The sequence below is a fragment of the Haemorhous mexicanus genome, chromosome 6, assembly GCF_027477595.1.
Source record: "Haemorhous mexicanus isolate bHaeMex1 chromosome 6, bHaeMex1.pri, whole genome shotgun sequence".
NCBI classification, from domain to species: domain Eukaryota; kingdom Metazoa; phylum Chordata; class Aves; order Passeriformes; family Fringillidae; genus Haemorhous; species Haemorhous mexicanus.
This window is the reverse complement of record NC_082346.1, coordinates 2,825,257-2,840,333: the sequence shown is the minus strand read 5'-3', so window position 1 is coordinate 2,840,333 and position 15,077 is coordinate 2,825,257. Positions and strand designations below refer to the sequence as shown.

At 42.1% G+C, this 15,077-nt stretch overlaps 1 protein-coding gene across 2 annotated transcripts in view; it reads left to right on the top strand.

Moving 5' to 3' along the window:
• Positions 1–15,077, top strand: part of NELL1 (neural EGFL like 1) — a 300,065-nt gene that overhangs the window by 143,339 nt on the left and 141,649 nt on the right. The gene's annotated exons all lie outside the window — the stretch shown is intronic.

Genomic DNA, 15,077 nt, shown 5'->3' with positions numbered 1-15,077 from the left:
ACATGGAACCAATCAAACAGGCACCTGTTGGTAAATGATCTCCAGACCACATTCCAAAGCAGCAAACACAGGAGAAGCAATCAGATGATTATTGTTTTCATTCCTCTCTGAGGCTTCTCAGCTTCCCAGGAGAAGAAAGCCTGGTGAAGAGATTTTTCAGAAAATGTGACCTAAGACTTCCTCAGCTGTGGTCTGAAATTAGTCAGTGGATTGAAACATGAGAAGTTTCCCAGGAGGAGAAGGTTTCTGGACAGAGCTGAGACAAACATGCAAAAGGAAAAGGGGAATGTATAAAGTTCTTAAATCCAGTTATTGTTAGGTGGTTTGGAAGTTGTTGTTAATGCTGAGAATTAATGTCTCAAGAACTATAACATGCTGTTTAGAAAAGACAGCAAGTGGATAACATTAGACAGTGAATCTAATTGGTGTTTTTACAGGTTTCTATCTTCAAAATGAGCTCTAAAAATTCCTAGTGGAAAGTAGCTAGGGCCTCATTTCCATTTAGGGCTTTTTAAGAGACCTTCTCTGGGAGTCTCAGAAAAATGTGAGAAGCTGCTGAACTGCTCATCCCAACTTTATCTAGCTGAATAACATCTTTCAATGACAAGGCTCCAGTGAGTCTGATTTGGGATTATTTTGATGGTACACCTGTCATGCAAAGGAGGAAAATATTAGGTAGGTTTATTGAAATGGATATAAATCACCTTGACACCTGTTTAGAATGGTGTAGGGTGAGCTGTTCTCTGAAGTGGAAAGATGGCACAGGAATATTCAATATCAGAATGATTTTCAGCCTGGAATAACTACATTGTAATGCATGTTATCCTCAGGGAAGGTCATAGGAAATGCTGACTTCCATGATGACAGCATGTCTTGTAGCTAATATTATATACTTTATAAAACTGTAGGAAAGTCCTGCCCACCTCTTGAGAGATGCTGATACTAAATAGCTGTCGGGAAGCCGATTTTTATTTTGCTCAAAGAGTCATTATTTCTGTGTAATCTGTCTCTTTTCACTTTTTCTTGATCTTTTACAATGTGACATGACAAGATTCAGACCTTAAATTCTGTGCTGTGTGAGCTATCAACCTTCACAGTGATGGGGAGAGTGGTTTTGATAATCTGACTCCTTTTCCATACATGCTCTACTAATTTCCTAATGTGCCTTTCTTTCCAGCAAGGCACTGTCATTAGGCATGCAAAGGGCTGAGAAGGAAAGGTATTTGTGATACACCCAGAAAGTGTGAAGTAGCAAGACAAGTTGCTTGACAGTAATGAGGGAACATTCACTTAAAGTGCATGCACACAAAGAATCCAGAGCAGGTAAAAGAACAGATAATGCAATGAGAGAGACAACTATTTCTTGCAAAAACCACTTCATTTTTGACATCGTTGTTAAAAAGCAGAGCAAGGGCATTACACAGATCAGGAGAAACTTGGTTCATTGCCTGTTGTATTTAGAAATAAGTGTTTGTTATAATATTAAATGTAGTTAAGATAAATACTGTGCAATAGAGGCATTAATCCTGTCTTTGTATTTCACATTATGCTTAAACAGACTTCTAGCAGTAATAGTAATGATTGAAAAAAAGCAATAAAAAAATCAGGCAGCAAATACTTAAGTAATTTCCCCTTATACTGACAACAAATGTTTAGCAGGCACCATAGACTGTAGCTATTACTCAGGTCTTTAAAATTTTGTTACTCTTTGTTCAAACCAAAAAGGTGAGATATTTTCTTGTTTTTGAGCCATGTATTTGAAGACAAATCTGAAAGCCTGAGACGGGTTGATGTTTGGATTAAAATTGTGTGTGTATGGGGTAAGGCTCTGATGGGCTCAGGGTAAAGATGAAGTATCAGATCTAAGTGCTTAAGGCATTGCATGCATTTTCTACACTGCTGAGCCTAAAGCAGAGTTTTTCTACAGAGCAGGAGATATCTTATTTTGGGAAGCCTTAGTCTAGTTCATCAAGGTATAAAGTCATTTGCAGCTGAGCAGATTCTGTGTGTTCCTGGGCAGGCATCTGCTTGGTGGCTGATCCCCCAGCTCTTGTAGCTTTCAAAAAGTGGAAAGTGTGTGGAAGGTGTAGATCAGAAACGATTTTTAAGCTGAATGAAAGGTTTCCATTTGATACTGAGGGGGTTTTATCTTAATAAAAGGAAATGGAGCAATTGCTGAAATGCCATGTCAATTTGAATTGAGCAAAATAAAGTTCATTTGGATAGTGCTGAATTTTAAATATGCTGCTTCCAGTATTTTCTTTAAAACACTGGATCTTAGTGAAATTAAACTAATTTGTACAGGTTTGTTGCTGAAAGTTTTTTTTCCCAAAACAATTTTTGGACAGTAGTTTCCAACTGTGGAGTAGAAACTTCTGTGGTTACCAATAGGAAGCTGCTGTGTTGGAAGATGTGCTGATTGCACAGAAAATGCACTTGTACAGAGAGAGTGACTAAAACATTATTCTGGATGAAGTCTACCATTATATTAAACTCTCACCTATGACTTCAAATCAAGCACTGACTATTTTGATAAATAATCAGTGTTCAGTCTCACGTAAGCAAAAGACCTGGGAGGATGAGACAGATTAGTCAGCCCAGTAATAACTTCAGCCTGTGTTCACCAAGAAGGGAACATTAGTGGTTTTCTACTTACCTGTTCCTAGGGCTTTGTGCACTGAATGTTAATGAACTTGTTGAGTGAAGATGGTTTTATTAAGAAGACATACCCTGGAATAGGAACCTGCTTTTCAGTCTCTTCCTGTGGCACTGACAGGTTGTTTATCTGTTCTCTGGTAAATCACAGTCTTGTCCATTCTGAAACTGGCAGGAAGATTTGCTGCTCCAGGTGTTCTCATTTGCTGGAATCCACTGATTTAAAGCATTTGATTGATTCTCACATGTTTTTACCCTGGTTGCTTGTTGAAAAATAAGTTCTCTTGGGTTGCTTTATTCTAGCATAGCAGTTTGGGAGTTGGCTTCAGAAGTGCATTATTTCATTTTATGCTTTTTAAAGCCTTACAAATTATGCAATAAGAAGATAATACTTTTATTTTTGATGGGCCTCATCTCTTTTCTGGTATGATGTTAAAAATTCATGCATATGATTTTCTGTAGCTTGAAACTAGAATATATAGTTCCTATCTCTCATTGCCATTCAATCAAGTATGCTAATGCTTTTTCATCTTAACAAGCTATAAGTTACCTGTAATGACCACATATATCATGCTGCTAGGAAGAGAAAACAGTGTGGGTAGGTTTCATCTCTCTTTGCATAATGTTGGCATTTTCTACAAAGACAATCACAATGATCACAAAAAAGATTCCTGGTCTTTAACAGCTATGACAGCCATTTAAAAAATAATGACAAATTTTGCATTTTTCTCCTTGTGTCTCCATGGAACAACAAAAACTTTCTCAAATTGTGCAGTCATTCAAAGAATAAGTTTCATTTTATGTGGTCACTGCTGGGCTTGAATGCTGTATTTTGTTTGATTTTCTTGTTTGCTTGTGTTTGTTTCTTTGTTTTTTTTTTTTTTTTAATTTACTATGAATATTTGCTGATTATGTAATAAAGCTTTAAAGACCTTTTTAAATGAGAGTGCCAGGAGATTTTTCATTCTCTATTTCCATGTGCTACTCACGGCCATTCTTCTAAATGAAGAAGCCTCCTTTGGACTTGAGAATGTCTCAGCCCATTTTGTCCAAGTTTTATCTTTTCAAGAAGTAGAAATAGAACTTTCATAGAAAGTTATCTGGCCATCCAACATGTCCAAAAGGGGTGAGACCTGTGCAAGCATCCTCCTCTTCATGCACCAAAGCTATGCTGGCAGATGTTTTTCTCTGTGAAAATAATCCACCTCCATATTTTACTGGTCTGCATGGTGTTTCAGTAGTGGACTGTGCTTTAACCCTCTTTCAGTCCTCATTTGCTGTGATGATGTTTGCAGAATTTCTTTAACCTTTGGTTTCTCAAAGCAATGAGTCACTAAAATATTTGTGTGTTACTTGCAAAAAGTAATTATCTACCACAGAAGCAGGAAGTATTTTCAAAACACATAGTTCAGTATTCTAATTCTGTGAAAAAATAGATGTTACGTAGAAATATATTATTGAGAAGTCTTAGAATAGAAGTATATTATTTAGAAGAAGTCTTAGAATATAAATCTTAGTCTTGAGTTTATATTCTAATTTGATTTATAGTATAGGTAGACAAGAGGAAGTGAGAAAAGCTAATGATTCTGACTGGTTATCCCATAAGTCCCTTCACTTCCATCCTGGGTGGTTTCTGGGGCAGCATTCAGTTCTGAATGGACTAAACTTTTCAGAATAAGCCCTTCTCCAACACGTTATTAGAAAAGTTGTGCTTGAAGCATAAAAGAATGTAAGAGTTCTGAGAAATCTCATCTTCAAGGGAAAAAAATCAGAAACCCTTTCTCCTGCTCTTCCCTTCTTCCCCTCCCCTGTCTGTGAAAGGCAGCTCAACTGCAGAAAATCTCTGCTATGTTTAGAGCAAATGTTCAAATTGTTTGCTATTACTAAAATTGATGCCTTTGTATTTTTGTGGCTGGACTTTACCTGTCAGGTTCAAGGTGGTGTAGTTGACCCCATAATAATACTAATAATGCAGCAAGTTTCAGCAGGGTGAAGTGGCAATCTCAAAGGGCAGGTTACTGGCCTCACATCCAGAATCAGTGTGTGTTTGTAAAGGACCTGAATGAAAGCCTTTAGGTGGGCGATTGATAATAGGGTCACTTTGAAAAATAGTGCTGTTTTCTGAAATCTAATCTAGTGACCTTCTTTTCCACTATTTCTTCTTTGTGAACTAAATTAGCATTCCAGAAAGCAGCACTGTTATTTTTGGTGTGGTGCTTGCACTTTCAAAGCGCTCCACGGGGTCCTGGATGTCCAGGGAGGTCAGTAAACAAATGTTACAGCTGCTCTTGTGATGGGCCAGGGCTGGGGAATTGATGGATTTGTCTGCTAGCTGAAAACACCACTCTGGGGCAGCAGGCAGTGAAGGCAGGTCTGGGGTGGAATAGTTTTCAGGTTTGTTTTGTGCAAGAGCTCTCTTTAGATCTTACTGTTCTAAAGGAGATAATTGGGATCTTGCTGTAGTGGGGTGACCCTGTCTGCATTCCTGGTACCCACCAAAGCCTCTCTACCATTTCCCTGTGCAGCTGGGCAGGGGAGAGAAAATATAGCAGAGAGGCATTAGTTGAGATAAAGACCAGGAGAGATCCCTCACTGTCTTGGTTTGAAAAGCCAGGTGTCTCCTAAGGAAGGCAGGAGCTCCTCTTGAAATGGAGAATGTAAACCCCCTCCCTCCAAACTATTATAATTTTGAAATTAAGGGTGTCTCAGGCAAAGATCTGGGAGTAGGAATGACGCTTCTTTATCAGGGAAAAAATAAAATTAAAATAAAAATGAAGTAATACAAAACAACAGTGACAGAGTCAGAGCATGCCCTGGCCCCCTGTGGGTCAGGGTGGTGGCACAGTCCCATCCCAGGGGGGCTCAGGGTGGTGGCACAGTCCCATCCCAGGGGGGCTCAGCCCTCCTGCAGTGCCAGCTGTGGTTCTGCTGGAGCAGGGATCCTGCACAAGGGGGGAGTTTTCCTCTGAAGCTCCAGTGGTGGTGCAGATGGGCCTGGTCTTCTTCTGGGAATCTAGTGAAAAAGAAAGCTGCTCCTCTGGGAATGCAGTGGGAAAAGGCTGCCTGAGGTGTTCCATATCTCAGATCATATCCAGGTAGGAATGCTTGGCTCCTCCCCTGGGCAGAGCATCTCCCCGTGGGATGGTGTAATTTTATCAGCCATGCAGGGACACTCACTGGCCATGGACAGAGGGTATTTTCTGGAGGGAGGATTGGTTGGGGAAGAGATAAAGAAAACTGCCCCACCTGTTTTTAACAGGTGGCCCCAATGAACAGAAGGTAACTGCCCCACATCTAACAAATGGCAATAGAATACACACCCCAGCCACATCTTGTAACCTCAGACACTCATCAAATACTGTCACAGGCAAAACAGACTCAAAATAGAGATATTAATTGTATTCATTACTAACAAAATTGGAGCAGGATAATGAGAAGTAAGAACAGACCATAAAACAACTTCCTCCCCATCCCTCCTTTCTTCCTGAGCTCCTCCCACCAATGGTGCAGGGAGGTGGCAGTGGGGTTATGGTCAGTTGATCACTGTGGCATTGCTTAGGGAGAGGAGTCCTTCCCCTGCTCCAGCATGGGCTCCCTCCCAGGGAGACAGTTCTCCATAACCTTCTCCAGCATGAGTCCATCCCACAGGGAAGGCTTCTCCACAGAGTGTTGCAGTGTGGGTCACTGTTCCATGGGGTGCAGACCTTCAAGGACAGGCTGCTCCTGTGTGAGTTCCTCACAGGGTCACAAGTGCTACCAGGAAACCTGCTCCAGCAGGAGCTCCTCTCTCTCAGAATTCTGCTCCAGCATAGACCTCCCATGGGTTCCCAGCCTCCTCTCAGGCATCCAGCTGCTTTGGTGTGAGCTCCTCCATGGGCTGCAGGTGGATCTCTGCACCCCTGGGGCCCTCCGTGAGCTCCAGGGGCACAGCTACCTCACCCTGGGCTGCACCACAGCTTTCAGGGGAGTCTCTGCTCCAACACCTGGAGCAGCTCTTGCCCCTCCTGACCAGGCTGTCTGTAGAATTGTTCCTCTCCCATATTCTCACCCTGCTCTTCTCTGGCTGCAATTACATCTGAGCAATAGCTTTTTTTTTTTTCTTCTTTAATCTAAGAGGCATTGCCATCATTCTTGTCTGGCCTTGCCTCTGCTGGACATGGGGGAAGCTTCTGGCAGCTTCTCACAAGAGCCACCCCTGTAGCTCCCCTGCTACCAAAATCTGGCCTCACAAATCCAATACTCTTGCCTAATAACTGCATTATTTGTTTATAGCATCATAGAATGGTTTGGGTTCTAAAGGACCCCTAGTTCCACCTCCTCCTGCCATGGGCAGGGACACCACTAGACCAGGTTGCTCAGAGCCCCATCCTTGGACACTTCCAAGGATGGAACAGCCCCAGCTTCTCTGGGCAGCCTGAGCCAGGGCCCCATCATCTTTGCAGTATAGATTTTCTTCCTAATGTCTAATCTAAACCTTTCAGTTTTAAGCTATTGCCCCTTGTTCTGTCACTATGTCTCTCTGTAAAAAGTCTCTTTCCAGTTCTTACAGGCCCTCTTTAGGTGCTGGAAGGTCTCCCTGGAGCCTTTTCTTCTCCAGGCTGAACAACCTGAAATCTCTCAGCCTGTCTTCATAGGAGAGGTTCTGCAGCCTCTGAGCATCTCTGGGGGCCCCTCTGGACTCTCCAGCAGGTCTGTCCTTCTATTGTTGGGGCCCAGAGCTGTACACAGTGCTCTGTTGGAACTCAGGACATCCCTCTGGGACTCCAGAGTTTCTGGGACCCTTGCCAGGGGGCTCAGAGACCTTGGCACACAGCCCAGAACACCAGCGGGTTCGATTACGAACCAGGGAACAACTTACCACCTTTACACAAAGAGATAAAAGCCACGGCAGTTTAGATAGGGCAAAAATAAAGTACTCACAGGGTGTAAATGTAGGTGTTAGGATTTTTGGTATAGGGGTTTCTGGGGACAAGATGGAGGGATTTGTGTGTGTCTAGCCTTTCTTCTTCTCTACCTCCATCTTCACTGGTGATGTTGGCACTTTTAGATTGGTCTAGAGTAGAAACCCACTGTCTAATATAGATGATAGGTACTGGAAAATAACTGTAAATATTGTACATGTAGTTTGTAGTATATAAAGATAACACTGCCCTGGGGGCAGGCAGAGTGCCTCTGAATGTCCTGCTGGATGGACCTCTGCTGGACAGGGAGAAAATTTTATAGATAAAATACAATAAACAACCTTGGGACCAAAAAACTGAAGAGCTCCAGCTGATCCTTTGAACGCACAGGCTGAAACAGAGACTTTTACCAACAAACCAGGGTCCCAAACCACACAGGACCCCACAGTGCTGCTGCTGGGCTGTCACAAGAGCAGAGTGAAGGGACAGTCACCTCCCTGAGCTCCTCCTCACATTCATCTTCATGCAGCCCAGCATGTGGCTGGCTTTCTAGGCTGCAGGTGCACATTGCTGGGTCATGTTGAGGTTCTCCTCCACCAACACAGCCAAATCCTCCTACTGAAGGCTGCTCCTAATCAATTCTCTGTCCAGAGAGAAGGCATTTGGGATTGTCCTGGCCTGGGTGCAGGACGTTGCACTTGGGCTTGTGCCTATCATGAAGTTCTGAGGTGCACACTTCTCAAGGCTGTCAAGGTCCTCCAGGATGGCATCCCTTCCCTCTGGCAGGTCCCTCTCAGCTTGGTGTCATCAGCAAACTTGCCAAACTTCCATAGAAAAGTGATGAAAATATCAGTTGGGTTGGTGTCACTGTTTATAGATGAGGTGTCAGATATTTCACACAATAGGTTTGACTGGGGCTGAGCACCTCAGGTAGATCTGGCCTCCCCTGGTTCTGCTTGGAACCAATCTGTGTTCCCTTCTTTGGAATCCACTGTCACGACACCCTGGAGACACACCATGGTCTTTCTGGGAGCCCACTGTGATCTGTGTGCATGTCTTCTCACTGCACATCTTCAGGACAACACTCAGGCATTTTCAGATGTACCTGGACATTGGTTGGAAGACAAACCTGAGTGGATGATGCTTTGCTTGTGTTAACTCAGCAGACAGAAGATATTTAAATGCTCATCTCTACTCATTCACCCTTACTGTGGGAGCAGATGACTAAACATGAGAGCTTTTTGCTTCCAGCCACTGGCATCGATCCTGTAGCTGCTACATGTTTGTGAGACAGCACATTCCCACTAAGAAATGAGTGTGGTGGCTCTCTTCCTATCCCTCACCTCCCTGACTCTTTGTAGGAACTGTCACATTTAGGAATCTAGAGTTCTTATGCCATAAAAATGGATTTAGTCCTGGTGTATCAAGGAGAAATCCTTCAGTAAGAGAACTCAGGACAAATGCTGACCAAGAGACATGGCTTGTCCTTGATGTCTCTTTTAGATGGACAGCTTCATTCATTGATCCTGACTGAATATTAAATATGTAATATTATTTTTTATGCTTAAAGCTTAAGTTTATGCATAAGCATGAAAATACATAGGCAAAACAGTTTAAAATACTGCAATTCTATGACAGTTTTTACACCAGCACAAAAGGCTGCAGCTAAGAAATAATGTAAAAATGCTAATTATGCCTAAGTCAAGAAATACAACCATCAGCATGATTTGCGGTCAGCTGTTTAATTAATTTTAGTATTAATAAAGTTACAGAAAATCAATGTGTCAAAAGGACTTGAAAGGATTACCAACTACTCTGGACAAATTAGCAACACTTCCATGCCTGGAGCACAGGAAAGCACAAAGATGCTTAATTAAACTATTTACCAGTGAGGAATTTAAATCACTGTAAATATTGCATTTTTAGTACTTTTTTTCCCCTCAGATTGGAAGCACTTATGAGCAAGTAATATTCTGTTTTCTGATGCCATTTTTTTTAAAGCAAGCAATTTAAAAAAATGTTGCAGTCAAACCCTGTAAGCCATAAAATGAAGGTAAAGTCAGGAACAAAAGAATGTAACATGGCATTTAAAATTAGAGGACTGGGGAATAATTCAGCTCCAAAGCAACAAAAGATGTTACAAAACTGCATGGAAAAAGGAAGGAGAAGATTTATAACATAAAGGCCACATGGTTACTTAGGGCTCATGCACACTGTGCTTCAATGAACTGCTATTTTTTCTTGTGAAAATGTCAATATCTATAAAAATAAACCTCACTGTTCACTGAATTCTTGCTGCTCTAAGTCTGTGTTTTTCCCATATCTAATTTATCTGACTCTTTACTAGACTCCCCAATGCTTGTCACTGTGTCTGCATGAATTTGGGCAAAATACTCCAACTCTCTGTGCCTCAGCTTCCCTTTTCCAAAAGAGCAATTAAATACTTCTCAGGCTTCAAGGGATGCATTGAGAAGCCACATTATCTGTGTTAGTACAGCATTCTCTGACAATACAGAGGAATCAGCCTTTTTAGTATTGTTAGAGACAGAGCTTCCCTATGGCAATAGTGTACCAGTTATCTCTCTGTGGGACTTATCTAAAGCCAAAATGAATGCCATTGAAAGCTCTCCCCTGTGTTAACAGGGTTTGAGCCAAAACCTCTGTGACTGTCAGTCAGCTGGTGTGCAGCTGCTCAGCTTCTGTTTTGCTGGATTGATTTAATACACTTCCAGTCTTCTGCTGACTTGTCCTGCAGAGCAAAGAAACGCTCTCTGATGCAGGCAATGCCCACCAGCACACAGATTACCTGCTGCTCAGCTTGGCCAACAGCCCTCCAAGGGACTTGGAACAAATGTTTCTGCATTTCAAGGCGCCTCAAACTAAATCACATTTCCCTTCATAGTTCTGGGAACAGAGCTGCTATTGACTGCAGGTCAAACAAAGGAGTCCTGCTTAACACCAGGAGCTGAGTCCTGCCTTGCCTTAGAGCACTTGACATTAAAGGACTCAGTAGAGATCAGCATATACTTGACATGGAATGCCTTAAGGAGTGCATCTTGCTTTTGGGAAAGAGTTTACTCAATCAAGTTCTGATCTTTTTGGAGATATAACTGCCAGGGTTTGTCATCTCCTTTGTCCAAACATGTAAAAAATTTCTCAATCTCTGTTGTTTCTAGATACCATTTGTAACAAACTCTTTGTTCTTCAGACAAGAATTGAACTCTCCTACTAAATCAAGGAAGTAACTGAATCATAGAGAAGGGCATCAGGCTCACCATTCCTCAAGGCAGGATCCATGGACTCTGAAACATCCTTTGTCTTATCTGTTCTTAAAAAAACCAGGCAATTTCAATGAGGGAAACACTTTAATTCCCTTTTTGTGCGTGTCCCCCTTCCTCAGCCGTTTAGAAAGGTTTCCTTAATGGCTCCCTTAAATCTCTCTTGCCACAGTTTAAGCCTGTCACCTCTTGTCATATTCTCAGTGAGCACAGAGAATACTTTGACCTTTCTATTTGCACTCCATTTTAATATTTGAAATACCTTTTCATGAGTATGCTTTAATCTTCTCGTCTGAAACCTAAAAGCCTATTTTTAGTTTTGGGGCTGAGCAGTATAGCAATACTCTAACTCTTCTTCTTATCTTCACATCTTCTTTTGAAAAGATTCTGGGTCTTTGCCCCCAGAATTTCAGTGTCTTTACAGAAAGTATTTTTCACACTGAACAGCAAGATTGTTCATGTGTGTCAGGGAAGATGCTCTCAGGAATGGTCCCAGGTAAGAGGAGGTGCAATGTGTGTGAGGTTGGCAAGTCAGACGGATAAATGTGGCTTAAACCTCCCATGCTGATTCTCAGAGTCCCAGGCTGTGTTAATGTCTGCTTCCAAAGGCTGGTGGAGCCAGGCCCAGTGCTGGCCATGCTGAATAGGAGTTCTCTGTTTGCCCTGCTGTGTCCTCTTTTTTCCATCCAAACATCATTCAGCTATACAAAGAAGAGATGTCAAGTACAGAATATCTCTAGTGTTTGCTTTTGGTGCTCCAACAGATTCTATGGCTTGTCTGATTTGAGTAACAACGAGCACGTGGCTGCTGGAAAATATCAGGAGAAAATGCTCCAGTGCTCTCCCAATATGTCTGTGTGTGTCTTGCAGTGTGTGTCTCCTGTGTGACTGTCTTGGTTTGGAAAGACAGGAGTCAGCTAAGGAAGGCAGGAGCCTCCCCTGAAATGGAAAATGTTAACCCCCCCACCCCGAATTGCTATAAATTTCAAATTAAGGTGCTCTCAGGCAAAAAATATGGGAGCAGGAAATAACAGTTCTTTAATAGGGAAGGAAGAAAAAAAAGATAAAATAAACAATGCAGTACACTAGAACAACACTGACAGAGTCAGAACTCAGCCTGACACCCCGTGGGTCAGGGTGTTGGCAGCAGTCCCATTGGAATTGTGGCTCAGCCCTCCTGCAGTGTCAGGTGTGCTTCTGCTGGAGCAGGGACCTTGTAGAAAGGTGCAGTCTTCTTCTGAAGATCCAGGGGAAGAGGCAGCTGCTGTTCCTCTGGGAAATCCAGTGGGAAGCAGTGCTGGTGTTCCAGAATCTCCAGATTATATCTGGGTAGGAATGCTTGGCTCCTCCCACTGGGCTCACATCTCCCAGTGGGATGCTGTAGTTCTCATCAGCAATGCAGGGACATTCAATAGCCTGTTATCAGCAGGTGGCTCCCCGGAGGGAGGAGTGGGTGTGGAAAAGATAAGGAAAACTGCCCACTTAACAGGAGACAGCTGCCATCCAGATGGCAAATAGAACACACCTTGCCTTGCAATCTGGGACAGTGACCAACCAGTGTGCAGGGTGTGGCACATATCTGTGCATTTCTCCCAGAGAAATCCCCTACACGGGGAGAGGAGCCCATTCACATTGGATCATAGGAGTGCTAAATTCCTATGGCTTCAATTTAAGGAATGGGGGAAATGATCTGGGGCGCAATCACTGGACCTGTGGGAAGGCCAAGAACTTGCAGTGTATTTATTTGGATTTGACAGGTGTGTATCTCCTGGAAGGCAGTGTGTTGTGGTGGAGGAAAACAGCCTGTCGGGTTAGGAGTGAAATATCTGTGAAATGTGCAGCACTTTGCTGCTCTGCTGTTGTATCTTTGTGTTTGCTGCTTGGATTTATGATTTCCAGAGTAAGGCTTTTACTTATGAAACAAAGGAATTCTGTAAAACTTGTTAAGCTGAACAGAAAATTTACCATGAAGTTTGTGGTTCTTACATCTGATGGGCTTTTCTGACAGTGAGAAATATGTGTGACAAAGGCTTTAGTATGTCTTGGGTTTTTCCTTTTTTTAAATCTAAATCTGCACTTTATCCACCATGAAACAATGTATTAACACTTCTCATTTTGCTAAGATCTCATTTTTATACCTGTGCTGAATATTTCATAGTTGTGTGTATATTGATTAAGAGAAAGCTAATATTTTATTAACAACTATTGATTTTTGATCAAAGGATCACCTTCTGAGCAATCTGAGATACTGAAAAGACCTTAGGACCCTGGTTCAATGATGGGCAGCTGTAATTTGTTTGAAGTGGCTGGTGTGAGCACTGTTTAGAAATGCATTGTAGATCATCCAACTCTTGCTTTGCTGGTTCTGCATGTTCACAGATAAGTTAAAAAATACTTTCTTCAGGAGAAATATGTACATTAAGGGGATGGGGAAGAGTGCCTGTGGCTCTGAAGGTGTGAGGTGTGATTTGTCTCTTTATGGATAGCCTAATTCTGGTTTTGGAGGACCTTTATGTTCTGTCTGTGAGCAAGAATATTGAGACACAGTTGCAGGTGAATGTCAGTGTATTTGATAACTAGATATCCCAGATTCCTAAATTTATTTCTGTGTTTGTAAACATTAGTCAATAACCATGAATCTGGTGGTGTTGCCTTCCTGACGTATTTGTGAGATAATTTTGAAGGTTGTGGAGGAGCTGACACTGGCAGGCAGACTTGCTTGGTCCTTAAGAAATACAGCCTTTGGGAATAGTACAGGGATGGGGGGAAGGAGAGGTGCTTTGATCTATCACTTTGTAGTTAATATTTTCATCCTTCCTACTGTAGGCTTTTTGCCTCCCAGTATGAAACTTCCTATTTAGTTACATGATTGCATGTAATAATTGCTCAAACTGGGGATTTTTATGACTCTCACAGAAATAGCTCTCATTTTTCATTGTCAGAGAAGTGGGACAGAGCTGGGCAAATGAATGACACAGTCTTGCTAATTGTGTTCCCATTAGAATAGTCTGTTGCAATTTCTGTGTGCTTAGATTTTTTTTTCTTTCCCTTTTCAGAGTTTACAAATAAAGTTCATTTTTACAAAATACAGTTCATGCTGCTAGACTGAGATAATCAGGTGTTTTGGGGAAGGCTTTGCAGAAGGGGCCAGAAAACAGGGCTGCCAAGCAAAGGATAAGGATGTCAATGGAGAGACAGCTTAATGGCCTCTGAGGGAAAAATATGTTTTTCCTATTTATTTATGAAGAAGAAAAGTTTCCATGTTTTCAGGATCCTAGGGATTTGGTTTAGTCTGCTTTGTGCTTGTCATAACAGAGGGTTCTATTTCATAAAGTTTAATGAATAGAATTTTTCATAATGCTGAACTATCTACCAACTCTTGTCCTTTGTGCTATTTTTTGGCTGGTTTGTTGTTGGCCTTTTGCTTTCAAAATAGCCCAAATGTTAAAAGTGGTGTTCTGTGGAACGTCTGACACAGCAAATTCTTCTTCAAGCAGTAAATTAAGGATGCACATATTTAGGCACACACACTCCCCAGAGGGGCAGAGGAATCCTCTGATCTTTGGAGACTTGGTCTTAGATTCCTTGCTGTTTATCCAATTCTGAACTGCATCCTCTATTATAATTGGGCCACAAAAATGGCTTTGCACTAAAGCAAAGACATTCAAAAGGTAGTTCCATTCCAGCACAACATATAAACCTACTCTTTGTTGAATGTGCTGGTAGTGCCTGCTCAGTGCCCTTTTACTTCACTCTGCAGGCTTTTAAGAGTCCCACAAACCCTCTGATGTTCATATGAGGGTAGTTAGATGTATGTAGACCACATTCCCTGTTTCTCTGGCTGGCATGTTAAATCACTTACAAAAGTCTTTTGATTGATTCACTCCACGCTTAGGAAACTAGATGTATTCTGTTCCTCAGAGAAAGTTCAAAATCCACAGTCCAGGTGGCTCTTCTCTCCCTGGATCTGGGGTTTCTAACTTTTCCAAGATAAGTAAACTGTATATGGCATCTGATAATGCAGGTTCCTTTACATTTCTTCTTCTTGCTGCTGCTAGAAGTGAAACACTGCTGAGGACACTTCCAGAGATGGGGCATCCATCCACAACTTACCTGGACAACCTGTTCCAGTGCCTCACCTCCCTCACAGGAAACAATTTCTTACTGGCACCCAGTGTGAACCTGCCCTCTTTCAGTTTGAAGTCATACTCCTGTGTTGTGTCACTCCATGTCCTAGTCCAGG